Raw genomic sequence first — 8,955 nt, forward strand, 5'->3', positions numbered from 1 at the left:
TCCCCCAATGCCAAAACTAAAAATGATGTAAGTGCAAAAATCTCTGTAGCAAATTAGTGATAAAAGAATAAAACAGTTAAACGAATATATTTTTCATGGTTGAGGGCTGTGTGTTTAACAGTTTTCTAACTGTTCATTCATTTATATAAAAATACTTTGGTTATTATCTACTTGAGTTGAAATTAGATATTTAATTGACTGGAGGGAATGAAATTCACTCACTTTTAAATAAAGCAATGATTTAAAAATATTCCTGTAAAGTGATTTGTAAGACCACACCAGCACTAGTTCTTGGCACACGTCCTTGTCTGTGTATATATTTTAAAAGCATGGTTGTTTTTACAAATGTAGTACTGTGAGAGCTAACTTCTTCAGAAACATGTTTATCTTAATTAGGAAAGTCAACAGACTTCTAATGGGAAGAAATGCGTATTTTTCTCTGTAGTATCTAAAGCATCAAAGGCCTCGTTCTCATGCCAAACCAATCTTCCTTCCTGCCTGCCTTTCAAACCCAGGTGATTGCAGACAGCTGAGCAGACATTTTCCCAAAAGCTTCTATTGACCTGGCTCCAGTCCTTTCCCGTGCTCTGTCTCCTTTTCTATCCGCATGTCACTTCTCTTTCTCTTTCTGTGTATTTGTTGTATTTTTGCCTGAGGAAACCTAGGGATATTCATGGCACTGAGGCAAATAATGTGGAATTAAAAACTAAATTCTTCAGGCCTTATCCTAGCAACAGGACCATCACCATCTGTTCAGAGGACAGGACTGCCATTATCCGCTGCATTCTTTGTACGTACTCCATCACCTGTGAGGGGAAAAACATTGCCCCTTATCCCGGGGTCTTTGTTTAAAAACAAAGTCGTCTGCTTCTCTCTGGTACCAATACATTTCATAAATGTGATATACAGTACATTTGAAGGGATTAGGCCGCAATAAAAGCCTTGAAAGCTCAAAAAGAAAAAAACTAAAGGGAGGACATCTGCACGATAAACAACAAAAGCAAATATTGTTCAATTTAAATAAACTGTTGAGATTAATTAGCAAAAGTTCATACGAATTCCTGTATCTGCTACCAATATCAGCGATGCAAGCACTACACCTTTGACTTTGGGAGAATTTTACAGCAGTAGTGGAATTGTTAGGGGTTTGGGGTTTTTTTTTAATTTAAATAACTGATTTAAAATCTGTGTCCCCCAATGTGCTGCAAAGGCCATTTTGGCCGCTCACAAACACGTCTTTAGCTGAAGTCCCAAAATACAACAACAGAAGCTGAAGGGCTGCACACCTTCTCCCTCAGGAAAACATGAAGTTGATCAAAGACCTAAAAGACCCCACAATTTAATTTGAAGTCCTCATCTTTTACTCTCTGAGAAGAGTACTCCTTATTCCTCATTTATTTCTGCTTTGAACATTTGAACATGGATAAAAGTGCAGGAAAGAGGAAGAGGTAAAAATCAGGGAATTAAAAGAAAAAAAATTCCTGGAAATCAGAGCAGCAGCCTTGACCTCATATTATGTTTTTGGTTTAAAATTATAATTTATAAAAGCTGGTTGACTGTCTGTCTCTGTTGTTTTTATGCCACTTATAAACAAAGCTGCAGTCATATTTATTTCTCAGGGCTTACAGACACATTTGTGGTGTGCAGCTTGGCAACAGAAACTGGTAAAATCTGCCTGCTCCTACCAAATCTCCAAAGTGCTCATCCCATCCCATAACAGCCACAAGTCTGAAAGTCCAGGATGCTGCATCCCCACCTCTCCAGGGAATAACAGGGCAGAGTGGAGCCACCTACCCTAATCACCCTCCTCTTCCTCTCTCCAAGGCGCGCAAGTAGGAGTGGAAATTTGTAGCTTTAGCTTTGCAAGTAATCATCCTCTTCTCCTTCCCATGCCATTTCCCAGCCTTTTTCCTTGTTCCAATTTCATTGCTCCTGCTTTGCTAAAGGCTGGGGGGCTGACAGGTAGAAGTTACCACTTTATTTGGTGGATCACAGGACAAGGGTTGTCCTATATGGGTATTCAGCATCACCCAAACACAGACGCTGGACCTATCACATTTTCCTTTTCAAGTAAAAGCTGAATCAGTTCAGTTTTCTCACAAATACTTACAAGGATTGGAAAAATTTCCAAAGGGAATGAAGAAGAAATAACCTATCATTAAAAAAAAAAAACAACCAAACCCTAAATTTTGCCCTCAACTATTAGTTTGTTGCATTAGTGACTTTCATGCCTTGGTATTAAATGAGGGCTAATGGTTTGCCTCAGCCAAGCAGATACTTAAATTTAGGGGAACAAAGTGGTCCAAAGCAGAAATACAGAAATTTTTTCATGTAAAATGTCTGGGAGGTTTTGTACTACAGAATAAATCATCAGCTTACATGTGAGAGGGGAATCTTCCTTGGGAGCCACAGGGATACCAGAACTCCCTCGGCTCTGGATAGAGGCTGGTGCTTTAATTCATCTTTCTCTGCATCTAGGTGGCCTCAGATAAGACACCACTTTGGCCAAATATGAATATAATTGTGCTTTTGAAATTGCCTCTCAATGGAAAAATCTGTCTCAAATAGCACTACTTCACTTTTGTCAACGCCAACATAAAGATTTATTTTAAAAGCCTTTGAAGCATTGTTTGGATTTTGGCTTTCTTACCATGCTACTAAACTTCTCATCTTTGCATTCCTCCAATATTTCATGAAAGCCATAAACTGTTGTACGTATTTACAGAACAGGACTGATGTTGCCCTTGCTGTAGAGAATACAAATACCTGTATTAGTATTCACAGAGTCCTACCATCATTACAAGCCAGCCTTTAACAGAAAAGCATTGTGTTTCACATGGAAAATTGGGGGGATGGTGGAGGGAGGGGGAGACTAGAACATAAATGTACTGAAAGCAAAACTCGCGTTTCAGTCACAAACTTACAGTTCTAGCAGTGCTCAAGTGCAGTGTAGAGACAACTAATGAGGCCCTCCATACTTATCTAGTTGCAAGGAGGAAGTTGTTAGTAATTTAAGACAGATAAAGAAATCCACTAATTAAAATATTCTGAGATGAATGGTAGCCTCCAATTATTTTCCTGATTTGACACAAACTAGTAACAGCATAACATAACAATGTTTTACGCAATACCATGGGATTCTGTAAAAACAAAGTACAAACTGAATTGGAATTTTGAAGACAACAACAATAGGGCACTCACTGGCCAGCCCATGGCTGGATTCATCTCTCTCAGTTTAAAACAAATACAGAAATGAACAGAGAAAAGCTTGATGTTGAGGAATAAGTGACTTTTCATAAGAATAAAAGTTGTGAAGGAGAATGTTAATAGGTAATAAAGGTTACAATGGATTATAAAATCATTGAATAGGTTGGATTGGAAGGGACCTTAAAGCTCATCTCATTCCACCCCCTGCTAAGGGCAGGGACACCTTCAACTATCCCAGGTTGCTCTAAACTCCATCCAACCCAGCCTGGAACTCTTCCAGGGACGAGGCAGCCACAGTTTCCCTGGGCAACCTGTGGGAGGGCCTCAGCACACCGTTTTTCTGTAGTTCATGTGCAAATTCAGCAATTCCACCCTCCTTTTATAAGCAATTTACATGTGCCTCATGTCCAATCACTTAGTATCCACAAATACAATAAAGCTCAGAGCTCAAGTTTTCCCACTCCAAAATCCATCATTTGCCATCCAACTTGATATCTGAATACAAATAGCTGTATAAACCTCCTCTCATCCTAGGTGTAATTTAATACAGCACACCCAAGGTCATTGAGTGAACTGAAGTGTCTGCAGGGCTAGGAGCTGGGCTGTTCTAGTAGCAAGGGCTAGTGTGACAGGGGTGCTACCCACATGGAGATCTCTCATTACACAACACACTTGGGTTTGGCCACTAGAAACAAGCCGTGGCTCAGTTTTACCATTAGTAACACAAATATTAAACCTTTGTCTCTGTCCTGATGTTTTGCCAGGAGTTTCTGCTTTAGAGGAACATTTTGAAAGCTATAGAGGAATAGAGATGATGGCCATGACTGTCAAGCCAAAGCTTAGCTGCTGGTGTGGTATGTAAGCATAATGATAATGGGGAATGGTAAAGACATTTTAAAAGCTGCTCACTGACAGCTCCAGGTTCGATTCCCATCTCCAAGCTACCCAGCCAATTACTGAGAGAGGAGGTGGGAAAAATAAATAAAAAGCTCTTCTTGTCACATAGTGCTTCTTCAGATAGACCTGATAGTGCTGTAGATGAATACAGCTCATAACCAGCCGCATAAAAAGCGGCAAACCAAGGTAGAACACCATTAATTACGGAACTTGTCTCATTGTGAAGGCCACAAATACAAGAGCAGCTGATGGGATTGGAATCTTAGATGACATGGTGGGGTGGGAGCCATGGGCACTGGCAGGAGGGGTGCCAGGGCCCGGCTGGCAGCAGGAAGGTGGGAGCCCAGCGAGGCAGGGCTCGCCGCTGGAGCGGCGTTATCCAGCCACAGCCCGGCAGAAACGGCTTCTGTTGCTACTGCTAATGATGAATACCATATGCTTGGCTCTTGCTGTTATAAAATAAGTTACATTACTACTGCCTGAGAGTGAATCAACTCTTTTCTTTCATTAAAAATAGACTTTTGTGCCCATTCATGTTTCCTCAGCACTAGTGCATGGGCAAAAATGTTTTTTAAAAAAGTCAAAATATCCTCCAACTATGGCTTTTTTCTGCCTTTCACCATAATCATCGCCTTCTTCCATTTCAAGCACAGCACCCCTTTTCCAAGACAATAATCCTGAAACAGAGAGGAGAAAGAATTTATATGATCATTCATACAATTTTTTTTTCTTCTGTTACTTTGCACCAGTTCAATTCACTGTAGTTAAAACACAGTATGTGATTGGCAGCCTTGATTTAGGAAATCCTTCTTTAGACACAGGAAAAAGAGAAGTTTACTGTAGACATTTAATTTTATTCAGCCTCCCACTATCTGAGTATCAGCTCTTTTATTAAAGTCATTTTGGCCACCACTTATTAATTTACCAGTGAAAAGGGACCTCTTGGATCCACTTGTTTCCATTTATAACTTCATATACAAACAATTTACTTTGCAATTTCACCAAAGGCCATCAAATCACAGGACACACAATTAATTCAATTAACATGAATCCTGCCAGCCTATCCACTCAAATACCATAGTTTCATAATTTTAAACTGTTGCCTTCGCAACTGCGTACTCTGTGGTGATGTGAAATAGAAAAATATTTTGTATTTATTTATGTTTTCAAATAAACATCCCCCTCCAATTTATAAGTATATTAGCACATACGTACATATGGTGACAGGTCCTTACTACAATGTGGAGCTCAAACACAAAAGCAGAGATGATTTAAGATTTTGACACATCTTTTTCTATTTTTGAGGTTTCTCTAAGATCAGTTTTTACCAGTAAAATGAAGCAAAGCTCCTGAGGAGTAGCACAGTGTCAGTGCAGGTAGAAGGAGAATGACACAACTGAATGCCACAAAAGACCCCTTCTTTGTACTTCTGACAAAACAAACCTGCAGATTGCTTCAAAGTCTGCTATAAACAGAAAACTGCAGAGATACAAAAAAATAAAGACCAGCACCAAGCCTTTAAAACAGAGACAACCCATTGCAGCACCTCTCCCTGTTTACTTTATGCCAAAACGATTTCCTTTCCACCTGCTCATAGAAAACGATAAGAGCTGGAAGTATCCAGTAATTGTGAATTGGAGTCACAGGGAAAACTAATACTTTGGCACACAGCCTGTAGGAAAAAAGAACACAATGTATTACTTCCATCATATGTGTAGGAACTACAGGGGATCATTTTCCTACACTTCAATAGGCCACTGTTAATGATCAGCAGTTGATTGGCCAAATTAACCCCAGGTCTGCCTCCAAAATGATTATGATTGCATATTATAATTAACAATGACACTAAGGATATTAGGCTCAGAAGGGGTTTTGTTTGTTTGAATGAATGATGGATCATTCCATTCAGGGGTAGATGTTCATGGCATGCTTTGGGCTTATGCATCTCCACAAAACCCTGGAGATAATCTCATGGCTGATGGTAATTCTGGAGAAATGGGAAAGGGAGGGGGGAGTCCCTTCTGGATTTTAATCTTATTTCTTCCCTTACGGAATGAAATTATCTCAACACTTCTTGGTTGATCTCTAGTCTATCATTTTAATTAAATGTATCTAAGCAGTCATTGTGAAGTCTAGATCAGAGTAATAGGTTGGCAAACTGAATATTGGTGTCTAAAGACAGCAAGGACGGTCTGCAGCAGTCCTGTATATGACCTGTATATGGGCCTTAGTAAAAGACAGGTTTTATGCATGTATAATGAACCAGGAAAAAAGAGATTTCCCGGAAAAAGAAGAAAAGAGAGATAAATTCCCAGACCAAATCCAAGCCCTGATCCCAAAGTTTGGGAGTCTGAGTGTCCACTGATCTAAATCTTGCCTGTCACCAGCCACTATCTCTGAAATAAGCAAGCACCTGAAGTCACACCCCTCAAATCTAATAACTCTTGAAATTTGGCTCCAGTTTTAAAGCTTGGCTACAATCACTTTGGTTCTGTCCTCTCACTCCCCTCCTTCGTGAAAAGATGAACACCTCTAAGAGCGGTTTGAAAATTTGGGGTTCTGGAGCTGAATTAGTGAAGAGCCCCAAACACAGGCCTGGCTTCACACTCCATCAGAGGTGACACATATTGCTGAAAGGGGCTGCAGCAGAAGGCTCCAAAACCATGAAATACAACATGGTTTACCTTTCAACCACCTTTCCATTCATGTTTAAAGTCTCCAAAGTGAGAAAAAACCTAACTAGAAGCAGGGCTGTGGACTTGTTCCTGGACAGGCCATTCAAAGCAAAGTTTGGGCTTTTTCAAAATAAGTTGATTGCTCTTGATCCAAAAGCCAAGACAAGTGAACAAGAGACATGACCCCTGAGGTAGTTTTTGCAATTCTAAACGTGATCTCCCTTGAAAATCTCCCACCACAGCACCAAAATTCTTAAATTAACACTTCTTTAGAGTGTGCAACATATCTGTTGATGGGTTGTAAAAATTATACACAGGGTGTGTTATTACATGTGCAAAGCATGACCTTCAGCACTGGATTTATCAAGAGATTTATGCATGGTTTGGAGAGAAAACAACCTTTTCTCTTTTTTTTTTTAATTTTTCCCCTCAACAATTATCTGATTTCCATGTGTAACTTTAGAAGAATTCCTTCTAATACCATGTAAGAGCAGATTAAAAGTCCCTTCTCTGGGTCTGTCAGATACAAATTTGAAGCCTCAGATCAGCAGTTCAAAACTGATATTTGCCACAGAGAAATTCTGGCCCAGGAAAGAATTACCCATTACCTGTTCCTGGAAAGCTGGTAACAATAATCTCTCTCTACCTGTTATTCCATTCCAACTGCATGTTACACATAGAAAAACAAATATTCAAGTGAAAAAATATAATGTTGGGCTGCAGTAAAAACTTCATTTTCTTTCCATATTTACTTTTACACTTTAGTATTCATATAGTAGTTAATACCTACAATTAAAATAAACTAGAGGTTTATGAGGCAAAATATAAATTCTGAGTTACTTGGTCTTTGTTTTAATTTTTGCATTCTTCTAAGTGCATTGCTTTTCATAAATGTGTAGGTATATATGTATAGGTACTTGTGTCCTCTTATATAGCTTAGAAATAAACATCATAATTACTTTACCTGACCAATTTTTCCACTACTAAGATCTATCTACCTATAGTTTTAAATACAGCAGCTACTTGACAGAGTATATTGATGGGCTTTAATCACTGCTGAACATTTCCTGTCTGTTTGTAGGCACTCAGAGAAACCCAAGGGGCATCATTTACAAGAGTCCAAACTGAAGAGATTTGACAGGATGTCACAGGGAATAATCCAAGAATTATGAGGGTAAAAACAGATATTGAATAGCACGAACCAGTGCAGCCCTCACAGTTCAGCAATGCCTGTAAAACCAGAAGAATCACAGTGGTGATCTCTTACCAACATGGCATAGTTAGAACAAATTATTTAGGAAATTTTTGTGGAAAGCTCAAACAGTACTGAACTCCAACTGAAGTGCACAGACAAGTTTGAGAGAAGGGGAAAGAAAAACCACTGATGTCCCAGTGTTTCCTTATTTCTCAAAAGAGGATGCAACCAAACTTTGAGAGTTTTTAAAACTACATACGCACACAAAAAAGGCAGAAAGGCATTTCCATTTTTTTGTTAGAAACTATTTATAAAAAAATTAATTGAACTTCTTCAGTGTTTTTTGGCTCACACAGGAATAGAAATCACATTTAAAGTTGGAAAAGATCCTATTTGCTACTCCAAGCCCAGGAATTGCAGGTGAGCTGTTTGAATCAAGGCAGTTCTGCATTGCTTTACCTGGGCACTTCCCTCCCCAGGGGTTCAGAAGCAAAGAAAGGGCCACATGACACGGACACGCCACTTCTGTCCTGCCCAACCCCAGAGCACTTTGTTTTTCACATGTAGCAGCAGCAGCAGAGGTGGTGATTTGGCAGATGGGAACTCACAATAGGACCAAGTATCTACAGGAAAGAATCCAAGTCGGAGAGGTGACAAGGGAGCTCAGGAGCTGGGGTGATGGGGAGAAAGAAAACAGGAAAGAAAAAGCATTTGACAAGAGGAATGCTGACTCTGGAAAAAAAAGTCAGAGGAAGAAAAAGGGGAGAGAAAATCAACATGAATTATATTGATTAGGGGATATGAACACCACTAGAAAATAATATGAGCTGGGCACATTATTATTCCTTGTGCTCCCAAGAGCTTCACCTTCCCATTTACAGAAACCTGCATTCCTTGACTGCAGACTGACAGGGAGCAGGTGAAAAGGAGAAGGTGTTGAAGGACTGGGAGGAGGAAAAGTGGCTGCAGAGATGCATTAGA

Source organism: Corvus cornix, chromosome 7 (assembly GCF_000738735.6).
Source record: "Corvus cornix cornix isolate S_Up_H32 chromosome 7, ASM73873v5, whole genome shotgun sequence".
NCBI lineage: Eukaryota > Metazoa > Chordata > Aves > Passeriformes > Corvidae > Corvus > Corvus cornix.